This window comes from Primulina tabacum, chromosome 10, assembly GCF_025594145.1.
Source record: "Primulina tabacum isolate GXHZ01 chromosome 10, ASM2559414v2, whole genome shotgun sequence".
Classification (NCBI taxonomy): domain Eukaryota; kingdom Viridiplantae; phylum Streptophyta; class Magnoliopsida; order Lamiales; family Gesneriaceae; genus Primulina; species Primulina tabacum.
Window position 1 is genome coordinate 38,001,438 of NC_134559.1, and position 17,681 is coordinate 38,019,118.

Consider the following 17,681-nt stretch of genomic DNA (forward strand, 5'->3'; position numbering starts at 1 on the left):
ACGAGACTCATTACTACGCAATGAGCTGACGAGATTTTAGCCGAATTCCTTCTCTAAGACCCTCTAATTTGCGATTTAACGCTTCTGTTAAGTTTTCGTTTCCTCGAGAAATCCGCTTAGGAAGTTCGAAATTCGATTCCGGTTCCATTTTATCGTATCCCAAGCATAATAATAGCTTTACATTCGTTATTTCCTTCTTCTTATTTTTTTTTCTATTTTCTGGGAACATTTATCGATTTTTGTTGTCGTGAGCCGGTTCTGTAAGGAAGGGTATGACGCAGATTACTTCGGAGACGGTTAACTAATTTAAAACAATTATTTCGACTGTTTTATCCATAATTTACGTAAACGATCGGGACACGAGGTCTTCCCAGGGAGGTCACCCATACTACCTCTGCCATCGCGCCAGAACGCTTAACTTCGTGGTTATGATTGGGCGAAAGCAGTGCCGCGTGTTGTCCATCGCCGCCCGCTCCACACGTACTCGAGGGTTATAAAAATAAACATCCCACTCAATGGCGTGTGCGATCATACCAGCACTAATGCACCGGATCCCATCAGAACTCCGAAGTTAAGCGTGCTTGGGCGAGAACAGTACTAGGATGGGTGACCCCCCTGGGAAGTCAGGAAGTTCCGTGTTGAACCTTTTTTCGTGTTTTTCTATTTTTGATTACTTGTTGACAGACGATTTTCGGCTCAAATCATCTGAATCTCGATCGGGACCAAATAAGACATGTGAAATGAAAGTAGCTCGGGCACTGCCGGATTTGGACAAAATTGTAGGCTAATTTTATTGTAAACGGGCAAACGGACGAGACTCATTACTAGGCAATGAGCTGACGAGATTTTAGCCGAATTCGTTCTCTAAGACCCTCTAATTTGCGATTTAACGCTTCTGTTAAGTTTTCGTTTCCTCGAGAAATCCGCTTAGGAAGTTCGAAATTCGATTCCGGTTCCATTTTATCGTATCCCAGGCATAATAATAGCTTTACATTCGTTATTTCCTTCTTCTTATTTTTTTTTCTATTTTCTGGGAACATTTATCGATTTTTGTTGTCGTGAGCCGGTTCTGTGCGGAAGAGTATGACGCAGATTACTCCGGAGACGGTTAACTAATTTAAAACAATTATTTCGACTGTTTTATCCATAATTTACGTAAACGATCGGGACACGAGGTCTTCCCAGGGAGGTCACCCATACTACCTCTGCCATCGCGCCAGAACGCTTAACTTCGTGGTTATGATTGGGCGAAAGCAGTGCCGCGTGTTGTCCATCGCCGCCCGCTCCGCACGTACTCGAGGGATATAAGAATAAACATCCCACTCAATGTCGGGTGCGATCATACCAGCACTAATGCACCGGATCCCATCAAACGGGCAAACGGACGAGACTCATGACTACGCAATGAGCTGACGAGATTTTAGCCGAATTCCTTCTCTAAGACCCTCTAATTTGCGATTTACCGCTTCTGTTCAGCTTTCGTTTCCTCGAGAAATCCGCCTAGGAAGTTCAAAATTCGATTCCGGTTCTATTTTATCGTAGCCCAGGCATAATAATAGCTCTACATTCGTTATTTCCTTCTTCTTATTTTTTTTTCTATTTTCTGGGAACATTTATCGATTTTTGTTGTCGTGAGCCGGTTCTGTGCGGAAGGGTATGACGCAGATTACTCCGGAGACGGTTAACTCATTTAAAACAATTATTTCGACTGTTTTATCCATAATTTACGTAAACGTTCGCGACACGAGGTCTTCCCAGGGAGGTCACCCATCCTAACTCTGCCATCGCGCCAGAGCGCTTAACTTCATGGTTATGATTGGGCGAGAGCAGTGCCGCGTGTTGTCCATCGCCGCCCGCTCAACACGTCTTCGAGTGATATAAGAATAAGGATGGGTGACCCCCTGGGAGTCCTCGTGTTGCACCCTTTTTCGTGTTTTTCTATTTTTGATTACTTGTTGACAGACGATTTTCGGCTCAAATCATCTGAATCTCGATCGTGACCAGATAAGACATGTGAAATCAACGTCGCTCGGGCACTGCCGGATTTGGACAAAATTGTAGCCTAATTTGATTGTAAACGGGCAAACGGACGAGGCTCATTACTACGCAATAAGCTGACGAAATTTTAGCCGAATTCCTTCTCTAAGACCCTCTAATTTGCGATTTATCGCTTCTGTTTAGCTTTCGTTTCCTCGAGAAATCCGCTTAGGAAGTTCGAAATTCGATTCTGTTCCATTTTATCGTATCCCAGGCATAATAATAGCTTTACATTCGTTATTTCCTTCTTCTTATTTTTTTTTCTATTTTCTGGGAACATTTATCGATTTTTGTTGTCGTGAGCCGGTTCTGTGCGGAAGGGTGTGACGCAGATTACTCCGGAGACGGTTAACTCATTAAAAACAATTATTTCGACTGTTTTATCCATAATTTACGTAAACGGTCGCGACACGAGGTCTTCCCAGGGAGGTCACCCATCCTCGCTCTGCAGTCGCGCCAGAACGCTTAACTTCTTGGTTATGATTGGGCGAGAGCAGTGCCGCGTGTTGTCCATCGCCGCCCGCTCCACACGTACACGAGGGATATAAGAATAAACATCCCACTCAATGTCGGGTGCGATCTTACGAGCACTAATGCACCGGATCCCATCAGAACTCCGAAGTTAAGCGTGCTTGGGCGAGAGCAGTACTAGGATTGGTGACCCCCTGGGAAGTCCTCGTGTTGCACCCCTTTTCGTGTTTTTCTATTTTTTATTACTTGTTGACAGACAATTTTCGGCTCAAATCATCTGAATCTCGATCGAGACCAGATAAGACATGTGAAATGAAAGTAGCTCGGGCAATGCCGGATTCGGACAAAATTGTAGGCTAATTTGATTGTAAACGGGCAAACGGACGAGACTCATTACTACGCAATGAGCTGACGAGATTTTAGCCGAATTCCTTCTCTAAGACCCTCTAATTTGCGATTTACCGCTTTTGTTAAGCTTTCGTTTCCTCGAGAAATCCGCTTAGGAAGTTTGAAATTCGGTTCCGGTTCCATTTTATCGTATCCCAGGCATAATAATAGCTTTACATTCGTTATTTCCTTCTTCTTATTTTTTTCTATTTTATGGGAACATTTATCGATTTTTATTGTCGTGAGCCGGTTCTGTGCGGAAGGATATGACGCAGATTACTCCGGAGACGGTTAACTCATTAAAAACAATTGTTTCGACTCTTTTAACCATAATTTACGTAAACGGTCGCGACACGAGGTCTTCCCAGGGAGGTCACCCATCCTAACTCTGCCATCGCGCCAGAACGCTTAACTTCATTATTATGATTGGGCGAGAGCAGTGCCTCTTGTTGTCCATCGCCGCCCGCTCCACACGTCTTCGAGGGATATAAGAATAAACATCCCACTCAATGTCGGGTGCGATCATACCAGCACTAATGCACCGGATCCCATCAGAACTCCGAAGTTAAGCGTGCTTGGGCGAAAGCTCAGTACTAGGATGGGTGACCCCCTGGGAAGTCCTCGTCTTGCACCCCTTTTCGTGTTTTTCTATTTTTGATTACTTGTTGACAGACGATTTTCGGCTCAAATCATCTGAATCTCGATCGAGACTAGATAAGACATGTGAAATGAAAGTAGCTCGGGTAATGCCGGATTTGGACAAAATTGTAGGCTAATTTGATTGTAAACGGGCAAACGGACGAGGTCTTCCCGGGGAGGTCACCCATCCTAGCTCTGCCATCGCGCCAGAACGCTTAACTTCATGGTTATGATTGGGCGAGAGCAGTGCCGCGTGTTGTCCATTGCTGCCCGCTCCACACGTACTCGAGGGATAAAAGAATAAACATCCCACTCAATGTCGGGTGCGATCATACCAGCACTAATGCACCGGATCCCATCAGAACTCCAAAGTTAAGCGTGCTTGGGCGAAAGCGCAGTACTAGGATCGGTGACCACCTGGGAAGTCCTCGTGTTGCACCCCTTTTCATGTTTTTCTATTTTTGATTACTTGTTGACGGAATCATCTGAATCTCGATCGAGACTAGATAAGACATGTGAAATGAAAGTAGCTCGGGTAATGCCGGATTTGGACAAAATTGTAGGCTAATTTGATTGTAAACGGGCAAACGGACGAGGTCTTCCCGGGGAGGTCACCCATCCTAGCTCTGCCATCGCGCCAGAACGCTTAACTTCATGGTTATGATTGGGCGAGAGCAGTGCCGCGTGTTGTCCATTGCTGCCCGCTCCACACGTACTCGAGGGATAAAAGAATAAACATCCCACTCAATGTCGGGTGCGATCATACCAGCACTGATGCATCGGATCCCATCAGAACTCCAAAGTTAAGCGTGCTTGGGCGAAAGCGCAGTACTAGGATCGGTGACCACCTGGGAAGTCCTCGTGTTGCACCCCTTTTCATGTTTTTCTATTTTTGATTACTTGTTGACGGACGATTTTCTGCTCAAATCATCTGAATCTCGATCGGGACCAAATAAGACATGTGAAATCACTGTAGCTCGGGTACTGCCTGATTTGGACAAAATTGTAGGCTAATTTTATTGTAAACGGGCAAACGGACGAGACTCATTACTCCGCAAAGTGCTCGCGAGATTTTAGCTAAATTTCTTCTCTAAGACCCTCTAATTTGCGATTTACCGCTTCTGTTAATGTTCCGTTTCCTCGAGAAATCAGTTCAGGAAGTTCGAAATTCGATTCCGGATCCATTTTATCGTATCTCAGGAATAATAATAGCTTTACATTCTTGGAAGTCCTCGTGTTGCACCCCTTTTCGTGTTTTTCTATTTTTGATTACTTGTTGACAGACGACTTTCGGCTCAAATCATCTGAATCTCGATCGGGACCAGATAAAACATGTGAAATGAAAGTAGCTCGGGCACTGCCGGATTTGGACAAAATTGTAGGCTAATTTGATTGTAAACGGGCAAGCGGACGAGACTCATTACTACGCAATGAGCTGACGAGATTTTAGCCGAATTTCTTCTCTAAGACCCTCTAATTTGCGATTTACCGCTTCTGTTAAGCTTTCGTTTCCTCGAGAAATCCGCTTAGGAAGTTCGAAATTCGATTTCGGTTCCATTTTATCGTATCCCAGGCATAATAACAGCTTTACATTCGTTATTTCCTTCTTCTTATTTTTTTTTCTATTTTCTGGGAACATTTATCGATTTTTGTTGTCGTGAGCCGGTTCTGTGCGGAAGGGTATGACGCAGATTACTCCGGAGACGGTTAACTCATTAAAAACAATAATTTCGACTGTTTTATCCATAATTTACGTAAACGATCGCGACACGAGGTCTTCCCAGGGTGGTCACCCATCCTAGCTCTGCCAGCGCGCCAGAACGCTTAACTTCATGGTTATGATTGGGCGAGAGTAGTGCCGCGTGTTGTCCTTCGCCGCCCGCTCCACACGTACTCGAGGGATATAAGAATAAACATCCCACTCAATGTCGGGTGCAATCATACCAGCACTAATGCACCGGATCCCATCAGAACTCCGAAGTTAAGGTGCTTGGGCGAGAGCAGTACTAGGATGGGTGACTCCCTGGGAAGTCCTCGTGTTGCACCCCTTTTCGTGTTTTTCTATTTTTGATTACTTGTTGACTGACGATTTTCGGCTCAAATCATCTGAATCTCGATCGGGACTAGATAAGACATGTGAAATCAACGTGGCTCGGGCACTGCCGGATTTGGACAAAATTGTAGGCTAATTTGATTGTAAACGGGCATACGGACGAGACTCATTACTACGCAATGAGCTGACGAGATTTTAGCCGAATTCCTTCTCTAAGACCCTCTAATTTGCGATTTACCGCTTCTGTTCAGCTTTCGTTTCCTCGAGAAATCCGCCTAGGAAGTTCAAAATTCGATTCCGGTTCTATTTTATCGTAGCCCAGGCATAATAATAGCTTTACATTCGTTATTTCCTTCTTCTAATTTTTTTTTCTATTTCCTGGGAACATTTATCGATTTTTGTTGTCGTGAGCCGGTTCTGTGCGGAAGGGTATGACGCAGATTACTCCGGAGACGGTTAACTCATTAAAAACAATAATTTCGACTGTTTTATCCATAATTTACGTAAACGATCGCGACACGAGGTCTTCCCAGGGTGGTCACCCATCCTAGCTCTGCCATCGCGCCAGAACGCTTAACTTCATGGTTATGATTGGGCGAGAGTAGTGCCGCATGTTGTCCTTCGCCGCCCGCTCCACACGTACTCGAACTCCCACTCAATGTCGGGTGCGATCATACCAGCACTAATGTACCATATCCCATCAGAACTCCGAAGTTAAGCGTGCATGGACGAGAGCAGTACTAGGATGGGTGACCCCCTGGGAAGTCCTCGTGTTGCACTCTTTTTCGTATTTTTCTATTTTTGATTGCTTGTTGACAAACAATTTTCGGCTCAAATCATCTGAATCTCGATCGGTACAAGATAAGACATGTGAAATTAACGTAGCACGGGCACTTCCGGATTTGGACAAAATTGTAGCCTAATTTGATTGTAAACGGGCAAACGAACGAGACTCATTTCTCCGCAATGAGCTGGCGAGATTTTAACCGAATTCCTTCTCTAAGAACCTTTTATTTCGATTTTCAGCTTCGGTTAAACTTTCGTTTCCTCGAGAAATCCGCTTAGGATTTTTAAAATTCGACTCCGGTTCCATTTTATCGTATCCTAGGGATAATAATAGCTTTACATTCGCTATTTTCTTCTTCTTATTTTTTTCTATTTTCTGGGAACATTTAGAGATTTTTGTTGTCGTGAGCCGGTTCTGTGCGGAAGAGTATGACGCAGATTACTCCGGAGACGGTTAACTCATTAAAAACAATTATTTCGACTGTTTTATCCATAATTTACGTAAACGGTCGCGACACGAGGACTGCCCAAGGAGATCACCCATCCTAGCTCTGCCATCGCGCTAGAACGCTTAACTTCATGGTTTTGATTAGGCGAGAGCAGTGCCGCGTGTTGTCGTTCGCCGCCCGCTCCACACGTACTCGAGGGATATAAGAATAAACATCCCACTCAATTTCGGGTGCGATCATACCAGCACTAATGCACTGGATCCCATCAGAACTCCAAAGTCAAGCGTGCTTGGACGAGAGCAGTACTAGGATGGGTGAGACCCCCTAGGAAGTCCTCGTGTTGCATCCTTTTTCGTGTTTTTCTATTTTTGATTATTTGTTGACAGACGATTTTTGGCTCAAATCATCTGAATCTCGATCGGGACCAGAAAAGACATGTGAAATCTACGTAGCTCGGGTACTGCCGGATTTGGACAAAATTGTAGGCTAATTTGATTTTAAACGGGCAAACGAACGAGACTCATGAGCTGGCGAGATTTTAGCCAAATTCCTTCTCTAAGACCCTCTAATTTGCGATTTTCCGCTTCTGTTAAGCTTCCATTTCCTCGATATATCCGCTAAGGAAGTTCGAAATTCGATTCTGGTTCCGATTTATCGTATCCCAGGCATAATAATAGCTTTACTTTCGCTATTTTCTTCTTCTTATTTTTTTCTATTTTCTGGGAACATTTAGCTATTTTTGTTGTCGTGAGCCGGTTCTGTGCGGAAGGGTATGACGCAGATTACTCCGGAGACGGTTAACTCATTAAAAAAAATTATTTCGATTGTTTTAGCCGTAATTTACGAAACGGACACGACACGAGGACTTCCTAGGGAGGTCACGCATCCTAGCTCTGCCATCGCGCTAGAACGCTTAACTTCATGGTTTTGATTGGGCGAGAGCAGAGTGCCGCGTTTTATCCATCGCCACCCGCTCCATACGTACTCGAGGGATATAAGAATAAACATCCCAATCAATGTCGGGTACGATCATACCAGCACTAATGCACCGGATTCCATCAGAAATCCGAATGGGTGACCTCCTGGGAAGTCCTCGCGTTGCACCATTTTTCGTGTTTTTCTATTTTTGCTTACTTGTGGAAAGACGATTTTCGGCTGAAATCATCTGAATCTCGATCGGGACCAGATAAGACGTGAAATTAACGTAGCTCGGGCACTGCCGGATTTGTACAAAATTGTAGGCTAATTTGGTTGTAAACGGGCATAGGAGCGAAACTCATTACTCCGGAGACGGTTAACTCATTAAAAAAAATTATTTAGGCTGTTTTATCCATAATTTACGTAAACGGTCGCGATACGAGGACTTCCCAGCGAGATCACCCATCCTAGCTTTGCCATCGCGCCAGAACGCTTAACTTCATAGTTCTGATTGGGCGAGTGCAGTGCCGCGTGTTGTCCATCGCCACCCGCGCCACACGTACTCGAGGGATATAAGAAAAAACATCCCACTCAATATCGGGTGCGATCATACCAGCACTAATGCACCGGATCCCATCAGAACTTCGAAGTTAAGCGAGCTTGGGCGAGAGCTGTACTAGGATGGGTGACCTCCTAGGAAGTCCTCGTGTTGCACCCCTTTTCGTGTTTTTCTATTTTTGATAACTTGTTGACAGACGATTTTCGGCTCAAATCATCTGAATCTAGATCGGGACCAGATAAGACATTTGAAATCAACGTAGCTCGGGCACTTCCGGATCTGGACAAAATTGTAGCCTAATTTGATTGAAAACGCGCAAACGAACGAGACTCATTACTTTGCAATGAGCTGGCAAGAGTTAAGCCGAATTCCTTCTCTAAGACCCTCTAATTTGCGATTTTCAGCTTCTGTTAAGCTTCTGTTTCCTTGAGAAATCCGCTTAGGAAGTTCGAAATTCGATTTCGGTTCCATTTTATTGTATCCCAGGAATAATAATAGCTATACATTCGCTATTTTCTTCTTCTTATTTTTTTTCTATTTTCTGGGAACATTTGGTGATTTTTGTTGTCCGTGAGCTGGTTCTTTGCGGAAGGGTATGACACGAGGAATGCCCAGGGAGGTCACCCATCCTAGCTCTGTCATTGCGCCAGAACGCTTAACATCATGGTTCTGATTGGGCGAGAGCAGTGCCGCGTGTTGTCCATAGCCGCCCGCTCCACACGTACTCGAGGGATATAAGAATAAACATTCCACTCAATGTCGGGTGCGATCATACCAGCACTAATACACCGGATCCCATCGGAACGCTGAAGTTAAGCGTGCTTGGGCGAGAGCAGTGACCCCCTGGGAAGTCCTCGTGTTGCACGTCTTTTCGAGTTTTTCTATTTTTGATTACTTGTTGACAGAAGATTTTCGGCTCAAATCATCTTAATCTCGATCGGGACCAGATAAGACATGTGAAATCAACGTAGCTCAGGGCACTGCCGGATTTGACAAAATTGTAGGCTAATTTGGTTGTAAATGGGCAAACGAACGAGATTCATTACTCTGCAATGATTTGGCGAGAGTTTAGCTGAATTCCTTCTCTAAGACCCTCTAATTTGCGATTTTTCGCTTCTGTTAAGCTTCCGTTTCCTCGAGAAATCCGCTTAGGAAGTTCGAAATTCGATTTCGGTTCCATTTTATAGTATCCCAAGTATAATAATAGCTTTACATTCGTTATTTTATTCTTCTTATTTTTTTCTATTTTATGGGAACATTTAGCGATTTTTGTTGTCGTGAGCCGATTCTGTGCGGAAGGGAATGACGCTGATTACTCCGAAGACGGTTATCTCATTAAAAACAATTATTTCGACTGTTTTATCCATAATTTACGTAAACAGTCGCAACACGAGGACTTCCCAGGGAGTTCACCGATCCTAGCTCTGCCATCACGCTAGAACGCTTAACTTCATGGTTTTGATTGGGCGAGAGCAGTGCCGCGTGTTGTTCATCGCCGCCCTCGCCACACGTACTCGAGTGATATAAAAATAAATATCCCACTCAATGTTGGGTGTGATCATAACAGCACTAATGCACCGGTTCCCATCACAACTCCGAAGTTAAGCGTGCTAGGGCGAGACCAGTACTAGGATGGGTGACCCCTTGGAAAGTCCTCGTGTTGCACCCCTTTTCGTGTTTTTCAATTTTTGATTACTTGTTGACAGACGATTTTCGGCTCAAATCATCTGAAAATCGATCGGGACCAGATAAGACATTTGAAATCAACGTAGCTTGGGCACTGCCGGATTTGGACAAAATTGTAGGCTAATTTGATTGTAAACGGGAAAAACGAACAAGACTCATTACTCCGCAATGAGGTGGTGAGATTTTAGCCGAATTCCTTCTCTAAGACCCTCTAATTTGCGATTTTCGGCTTTTGTTAAGCTTCCGTTTCCTTGAGAAATCCGCTTAGGAAGTTCGAAATTCGATTCCGGTTCCATTTTATCGTATCCCAAGCATAATAATAGCTTTCTATTCGCTATTTTTTTCTTCTTATTTCTTTATATTTTCTGAGAACATTTAGCGATTTTTGTTGTCGTGAGCAAGTTCTGTGCGGAAGGGTATGACGTAGATTACTCCGGAGACGGTTAACTCATTAAAAACAATTATTTTGACTGTTTTATCCATAGTTTACATAAACGGTCGCGACACAAGGACAGCCCAGGGAAGTCACCCATCCTAGCTCTGCCATCGCGCCAGAACGCTTAACTTCATGGTTCTGATTGGACGAGAGCAGTGCCGCGTGTTGTCCATCGCCGCCCGCTCCACACGTACTCGAGGGATATAAGAATAAACATCCCACTCAATATCGAGTGCGATCATACGAGCACTAATTCACCGGATCCCATCAGAACTACGAAGTTAAGCGTGCTTGGGCAAGAGCAGTATTAGGATGTGTGACCCCCAGGGAAGTCCTCGTGTTGCACGCCTTTTCTTGTTTTTGTATTTTTGATTACTTGTTGACAGAAGATTTTCGGCTCAAATCATCTGAATCTCGATCGGGACCAGATAAGACATGTGAAATCAACGTAGCTCGAGCACTGCCGGATTTGGACAAAATTGTAGGCTAATTTGATTGTTAACGGGCAAACGAACGAGACTCATTACTCCCCAATGAGGTGGTGAGATTTTAGCCGAATTCCTTCTCTAAGACCCTCTAATTTGCAATTTTCCGGTTCTGTTAAGCTTCTGTTTCCTAGAGAAATCCGTTTAGGAAGTTCGAAATTCAATTTCGGTTCCATTTTATCGTATCCCAAGCATAATAATAGCTTTCCATTCGCTATTTTCTTCTTATTTTCTTATATTTTCTTGGAACATTTAGCGATTTTTGTTGTCGTGAGCCATTTCTGTGCGGAAGGGTATGACGCAGAATACTCTGGAGACGGTTAACTCATTAAAAACAATTATTTCGACTTTTTTATCCATAGTTTACGTAAACGGTCGCGACACAAGGACTGCCCAGGGAAGTCACCGATCCTAGCTCTGCCATCGCGCCAGAACGCTTAACTTCATGGTTCTGTTTGGATGAGAGCAGTGCTGCGTGTTGTCCATCGCTGCCCGCTCCACACGTACTCGAGGGATATAAGAATAAACATCCACTCAATGTCGGGGGCGATCATACTAGCACTAATTCACCGGATCCCATCAGAACTCCGAAGTTAAGCGTGCTTGGGCGAGAGATGTACTAGGATGGGTGAACCCCTGGGAAGTCCTCGTGTTGCACGTCTTTTCGTGTATTTCTATTTTTGATACTTGTTGACAGACGATTTTCGGCTCAAATCATCTGAATCTCGATCGGGACCAGATAAGACATATGAAATCAACGTAGCTCGGGCACTGCCGGATTTGGACAAAATTGTAGGCTAATTTGATTGTAAACGGGCAAACGAACGAGACACATTACTCCGCAATGAGGTGGTGAGATTTTAGCCGAATTCCTTCTCTAAGACCCTCTAATTTGCGATTTTCCGCTTCTGTTAAGCTTCCATTTCCTCGAGAAATCTGCTTAGAAGTTCAAAATTCGATTCCGGTTCCATTTTATCGTATCCCAGGTATAATAATAGCTTTACATTCGCTACTTTTTTCTTCTTATTTTTTTATATTTTTTGGAAACATTTAGCGATTTTTGTTGTCGTGAGCCAGTTCTGTGCGAAAGGGTAAGACGTAGATTACTCCAGAGACGGTTAACTCATTAAAAACAATTATTTTGACTGTTATATATATAGTTTATGTAAATGGTCGCGACACAAGGACTGCCCAGGATAGTCACCCATCCTAGCTCTTCCATCGCGCCAGAACGCTTAACTTCATGGTTCTGATTGGACGAGAGCAGTGCCGCGTGTTGTGCATCGCCGCCCGCTCCACACGTACTCGAGGGATACATAAATAAACATCCCACTCAATATCGAGTGCGATCAAAGAGCACTAATTCACCGGATCCCATCAGAAATACAAAGTTAAGCGTGCTTGGGCGAGAGCAATACTAGGATAGGTGACCCCCTTGGAAGTCCTCGTGTTGCACGCCTTTTCGTGTTTTTCTATTTTTGATTACTTGTGACAGAAGATTTTTGGCTCAAATCATCTGAATCTCGATCGGGACCAGATAAGACATGTGAAATCAACGTACCCCGGGCACTGCCGGATTAGGACAAAATTGTAGCCTAATTTGATTGTAAACGGGCAAATGAACGAGTCTCATTACCCTGCAATGATCTGGTGACAATTTAGCCGAATTCCTTCTCTAAGACCCTCTAATTTGCGATTTTCCGCTTCTGTTAAGCTTCCGTATCCTCGAGAAATCAGCTTAGAAAGTTCGAAATTCGATTCCGGTTCCATTTTATCGTATCCCAGGCATAATAATAGCTTTACATTCGCTATTTTTTTTTTCTTATTTTTTTTTCTATTTTCTGGAAACATTTAGCAATTTTTGTTGTCGTGAGCCGGTTCTGTGCGGAAGTGTATGACGCAGATTACTCCGGAGAAGGTTAACTCATTAAAAACAATTATTTAGACTGTTTTACCCATAATTTACGAAAACGGTCGCGACACGAGGAATGCCCAGGGAGGTCACCCATGTCATTGCTCCAGAACGCTTAACTTCATGGTTCTGATTGGGCGAGAGCAGTGCCGCGTCTTGTCCATCGCCGCCCACTCCACACATACTCGAGGGGTATAAGAATAAACATCCCATTCAATGTCGGGTGCGATCATACCAGCACTTATGCACCAGATCCCATCAGAACTCTGAAGTTAATCGTGCTTGGGCGAGAGCAGTACTAGGATGGGGTCCCCTGGGAAGTCCTCGTGTTACACCCCTTTTCGTGTTTTTCTATTTTTGATTACTTGTTGACAGACGATTTTCGGCTCAAATCATCTGAATCTCGATCGGGACCATATAAACCATGTGAAATCAACGTAGCTCGGGTACTGCCGGATTTGGACAAAATTGTAGGCTAATTTGATTGTAAACGGGCAAACGAACGAGACTCATTACTCCGCAATGAGGTGGCGAGATTTTAGCCGAATTTCTTCTCTAAGACCCTCTAATTTGCGATTTTCCGCTTCTGTTAAGCTTCCATTTCCTGTAGAAATCCGCTTAGGAAGTTTGAAATTCGATTCCGGTTCCATTTTATCGTATCCCAGGCATAATAATATCTTTACATTCGCTATTTTCTTCTTCTTATTTTTTTTCTATTTTCTGGGAACATTTAGCGATTTTTTTTGTCGTGAGCTGGTTCTGTGCGGAAGGGTATGATGCAGATTACTCTTGAGACGGTTAACTCATTAAAAACAATTATTTCGACTGTTTTGTCCATAATTTACGTAAACGATCGCGACACGAGGTCTTCCCAGGGAGGTCACCCATCCTACCTCTGCCATCGCGCTAGAACGCTTAACTTCATGGTTCTGATTGGGCGAGAGCAGTGCCGCGTGTTGTCCATCGCCGCCCGCTCCACACGTACTCGAGGGATATAAAAATAAACATCCCACTCAATGTCGGGTGCGATCATACCAGCACTAATGCATTGGATCCCATCAGAACTCCTGTAAGGCCCGAGATTTTGTTACTGTAATCTGAGATTAATCTGAAATGATTTATTTATTTATTTAAAGATGATTATATACGGAACGGATCAGATCGGGAGAGCCGAAAGAAAGAATCACATTAGGTGTGAAGAATATAATCGGCGCACATGCGCGGCTTGAATGCGCGCATATGCGCGGAACGTCCAGAGAGTTCGGCGCACATGCGCGGCGGAGGGCGCGCATATGCGCGAGTAAGGGAATGTGGGAGACAGAACATCTCGCGCATATGCGCGAGAAATGTCGCGCATATGCGCTAGAGGATAAACCACAAGGTGCCGGGCAGAAAGCCAGGCGCATATGCGCGACCTTGTGCGCGCATATGCGCGAGGCATGCAAAACGAAAGGATGCCACTTGCCATCACCGTGCGACGTGTATATGTATATATATATATATATAAGCAAAGTCAAATTCTCAGAAATAAGAAGAAGAGAGGAACCGAAGCTCCAAGTTCCTGATGTGCGAAAATTGAACGCCACGCAAATTCCGTCTGTCTGATTTTGAATCCGAGTACGGTATCGTGTTACTAGCGACGACAGCTACAACTGGACGTAAGTTTTGTTACGTTTAGACATGATTTGAATTTATGATATTGTCAGAATTGAATATGAATCAGATATGATGTTCCTGCTACAGTAGGCATTGTATAATTGAAGTCAGATTAAAGAATAGACTGGTTATACAATTATTATGAATTTCAGAGTTGATTTAGTTGAGATTCTATATCAGAGTTGTGTTATTATTCAAATTTTGAATTGTACGGATACTGATTATGTATTCTGGTATTATATCTGTGATGTTGAGATTGACGGGGTATCAAGACTGTATTGTTATGCTGTCGAAACATCAGTAGATTGATATTGATCAGATTCAGTATTGATTGAGATTGATCAGATTCAGTAATGATTTCGATTGTATCGTGATATCATTGATATGAATTAGATTGTACCTTGTTCAGATATGAATCAGATTATATACCGATTTGAGTATTGATCAGAACGGGTCTTGAATTGAGTTATATACTGATATGGTATTTATGTGACTTGTCATTGCTAGACTGGGTATGGACAGATTGACATACAAGACTTCGTCTACATCAGATCGTGAAGAGAAAGGTATAAATAAATGTTGATTCGGGATTGCACAACTCGAGTTAGGTTTGACTTGAGTTTCCCAAAATCACATACTTTACTTTATTGCATTGATATTTGCAGATTATCAGATTGATATGTTTAGTCTATTGAATTATAGCATAGCCAGAGTTTGAGTCTAGGGCAGATCAGCCTAGCTAGGGCAGAACCGCCGAGTCTTTGACAGAACCGCGTAGACTCTAGACTTACGGTGTATCGATGAGCTTAGATGTAGATCGACGTCTATTGTAGACATTCGATACAGCATACCAAAGTCTAAATTAGATCAGGATCCCTAGATTAGAATGAGAGATGAGTCGAGTCTTAGATATTGAGACTAGAATTTGATTTACAGATCCGTATTGATTTATGTTTCGTAGATTACGATTCATGTTTTATTTACAGACTGTTATTGATACATGTTGTTTGATTATGCTACATGTGATAAGATATAATTCATGCTTTTATGTTAATTCAGTTAACTGCATGTATACATTATTTATACTGGGATTTATTCTCAGCGGAGTATCCGACTGTTGTCTTGTTTTGTATGTGTGCATGACAACAGGTGGGACAGGATCGGGGTCAAGAAGATGATGAGAGAAGACGAGTTTAGAGTGGTGATTCCGGACTTATTGTAGATTTGGTTTAATACTTAAAATTTAGTAGTTGAACCTTAGACTAGTTTGAATAATTATTGTACATTATTGTACTTATATAATGAGATGTATATTAGTTACATTCCATTACGCTCCGCACTTGCATTTTAAAAAGAAAAAATTTTAGACCCTGATTATCTGAATTGATAATTAACTTCCAAAGATGATTAAGACAAACGATTAGCGTCCGGGACCCCACAACAGGTGGTATCAGAGCGATAGATCCTTTAGACTGAGATAGAAGAGAATGAGCGGGGTAGATAGATTGAGTTTTCTTTCCTTGCATGTGATTGCTAGCGTGAGAATTATTTTAATGTTGAACGACATTGCGTATGCTAGCATGACATTATGCTTTACTGCTTCAAAATACATGGTTACCTGATTATCTGATTTGAGTTGGTATTATGTATTATTGAGTATGAATCAGATCTGATTCATGATCAGCAGTAAGATGATCAGAGAAAGATTTGGAACAGATTTGTAGTATTTGAGCACTAATGTTTTGATAAGAAGATATACCTCCACGGAGAATTCCAAAAAGGGGTAGTACTTCGACTGAACAGATAGATGTATCAGAAACTCATATGGAAATACAGTTGAAAGAATTTCAGGTATTTCAGCCGCCGAACTTGAGTGGTACCGAGACGTCTGAAGATTGTGAGAACTGGTTTGATGACATAGAAATACTGTTTGATTTACTTAATAATTCAGATGAGCAGAGAATTAAACTGATATTCCACTAGTTACGAGAGACTGCCAGGAGTTGGTGGATTACAAGTAAAAGAATGCTAGAACAGAGAGGTACAGTGATTTCGTGGGAAATATTCAGAACTGAATTTTATCGAAGATTTTTCTCAGTTTCGTACCGAGAGGACAAGAAAGCAGAGTTTGAGAACTTGAGACAAGGTCAACTGAATATTGAAGAATATGTTGCTAAATTCTCTACTCTACTGCGTTTTGCTCCTAATGTAATTGGAAATGATGAAGCTGTAGCGGATCAGTTCATTAGAGGATTGAACTCGGAGATAGTTGCATTGATGAATATGCAGCGACCTTATCATTTTTCTGATGCATTGAGTAAAGCGAAGAGAGCGGAGGCGAGTCTGATTAGACAACTAAAAAGGGTGTGTGCGATGCAACCCCAGACACAGCAATCCCCTCTCCGATTTGATCGCGGCAGCACGAGTGGAAAGCAAGATTTGCTGAAAGCTCGAAAGAAACCATTCAAGAAGTTAAGGAGCGGACTGAGCGGTTCAACTAGCTCCAGTGGTTCCAGCTCAAGTTATACTGGAGTGTATTGCAAGATTTGCGGAGGGAGACATTCCACAGGGCAATGCTAGGGAGTGACTGGTAGTTGTCGTATCTGCCGACAGCCGGGACACTTTGCTAGAGTTTGTCCCCAGAGAGATTCCCGCAGATTTCAGAGAGCTAGACCATCTGGTGGTAGTGACCGAGGAACAGACCCAAGAGGCACTTGATGATATAGTGGCAAGTACTGTTCTTTTATGATTATATTGCATATGTATTGATATATATTAATGCATTTCTTACAATTGTCTCTGACTTAGTTGCATTGATATACGGTACCTGTTGGGTCTGTATTGCGGTAGTATTAATTTTTGTACCTTCTGGGAAAGAAAAATTGATATCAGAGATTTCTGTGATATATTGTATACTACAGTAAGATGAGAATGAGATCGAGTTAAATTATGATGTACTTGTGTTTTCTGATTTGATTTCATGATTGACATTAATATGCTGAACTAAGTACAGAACTATTATAGATTCCTTTCAGGAGAGTATAAGATTCAGACCAGATATGGCTGATGAGTAGAGATTTCACGGTAAGGATTCTAGATTCAGAATTCCTTTGATATTTATGTTGTCTAGGGACTCGATTGTTGCAGAAAGGAGCAGATGGCATCCTTATGTATTCAGTAGACATACTGAAATCGAGTCTAGCATTG

At 42.9% G+C, this 17,681-nt stretch overlaps 11 non-coding genes and 4 pseudogenes across 11 annotated transcripts; all 15 read left to right on the forward strand.

The window, feature by feature from the left end:
• Positions 1-520: 520 nt before the first annotated feature.
• LOC142511180 (5S ribosomal RNA) lies at positions 521-640 on the forward strand (annotated as a pseudogene).
• A 1,968-nt stretch (positions 641-2,608) lies between these two features.
• On the forward strand, positions 2,609-2,727 carry LOC142515956 (5S ribosomal RNA). The gene has a single exon (XR_012811775.1). It is a non-coding gene; the product is annotated as a 5S ribosomal RNA (ribosomal RNA).
• Positions 2,728-3,409: 682 nt separating this feature from the next.
• On the forward strand, positions 3,410-3,530 carry LOC142516070 (5S ribosomal RNA). Its single transcript, XR_012811884.1, has one exon. It is a non-coding gene; the product is annotated as a 5S ribosomal RNA (ribosomal RNA).
• Positions 3,531-3,855: 325 nt separating this feature from the next.
• On the forward strand, positions 3,856-3,976 carry LOC142507562 (5S ribosomal RNA). The gene has a single exon (XR_012805817.1). It is a non-coding gene; the product is annotated as a 5S ribosomal RNA (ribosomal RNA).
• Positions 3,977-4,286: 310 nt separating this feature from the next.
• LOC142509064 (5S ribosomal RNA) lies at positions 4,287-4,407 on the forward strand. The gene has a single exon (XR_012807253.1). It is a non-coding gene; the product is annotated as a 5S ribosomal RNA (ribosomal RNA).
• Positions 4,408-5,464: 1,057 nt separating this feature from the next.
• On the forward strand, positions 5,465-5,582 carry LOC142514590 (5S ribosomal RNA). The gene has a single exon (XR_012810478.1). It is a non-coding gene; the product is annotated as a 5S ribosomal RNA (ribosomal RNA).
• A 668-nt stretch (positions 5,583-6,250) lies between these two features.
• On the forward strand, positions 6,251-6,369 carry LOC142517306 (5S ribosomal RNA). The gene has a single exon (XR_012813059.1). It is a non-coding gene; the product is annotated as a 5S ribosomal RNA (ribosomal RNA).
• A 681-nt stretch (positions 6,370-7,050) lies between these two features.
• Positions 7,051-7,171, forward strand: LOC142506887 (5S ribosomal RNA). Its single transcript, XR_012805161.1, has one exon. It is a non-coding gene; the product is annotated as a 5S ribosomal RNA (ribosomal RNA).
• A 1,168-nt stretch (positions 7,172-8,339) lies between these two features.
• LOC142514864 (5S ribosomal RNA) lies at positions 8,340-8,458 on the forward strand. Its single transcript, XR_012810740.1, has one exon. It is a non-coding gene; the product is annotated as a 5S ribosomal RNA (ribosomal RNA).
• A 602-nt stretch (positions 8,459-9,060) lies between these two features.
• Positions 9,061-9,167, forward strand: LOC142512901 (5S ribosomal RNA; annotated as a pseudogene).
• Positions 9,168-9,849: 682 nt separating this feature from the next.
• On the forward strand, positions 9,850-9,968 carry LOC142510345 (5S ribosomal RNA). Its single transcript, XR_012808462.1, has one exon. It is a non-coding gene; the product is annotated as a 5S ribosomal RNA (ribosomal RNA).
• Positions 9,969-10,651: 683 nt separating this feature from the next.
• LOC142511492 (5S ribosomal RNA) lies at positions 10,652-10,770 on the forward strand (annotated as a pseudogene).
• A 678-nt stretch (positions 10,771-11,448) lies between these two features.
• LOC142507966 (5S ribosomal RNA) lies at positions 11,449-11,567 on the forward strand. The gene has a single exon (XR_012806201.1). It is a non-coding gene; the product is annotated as a 5S ribosomal RNA (ribosomal RNA).
• A 680-nt stretch (positions 11,568-12,247) lies between these two features.
• On the forward strand, positions 12,248-12,365 carry LOC142512811 (5S ribosomal RNA; annotated as a pseudogene).
• Positions 12,366-13,039: 674 nt separating this feature from the next.
• On the forward strand, positions 13,040-13,156 carry LOC142508062 (5S ribosomal RNA). The gene has a single exon (XR_012806294.1). It is a non-coding gene; the product is annotated as a 5S ribosomal RNA (ribosomal RNA).
• The last annotated feature ends 4,525 nt before the right edge of the window (positions 13,157-17,681 follow it).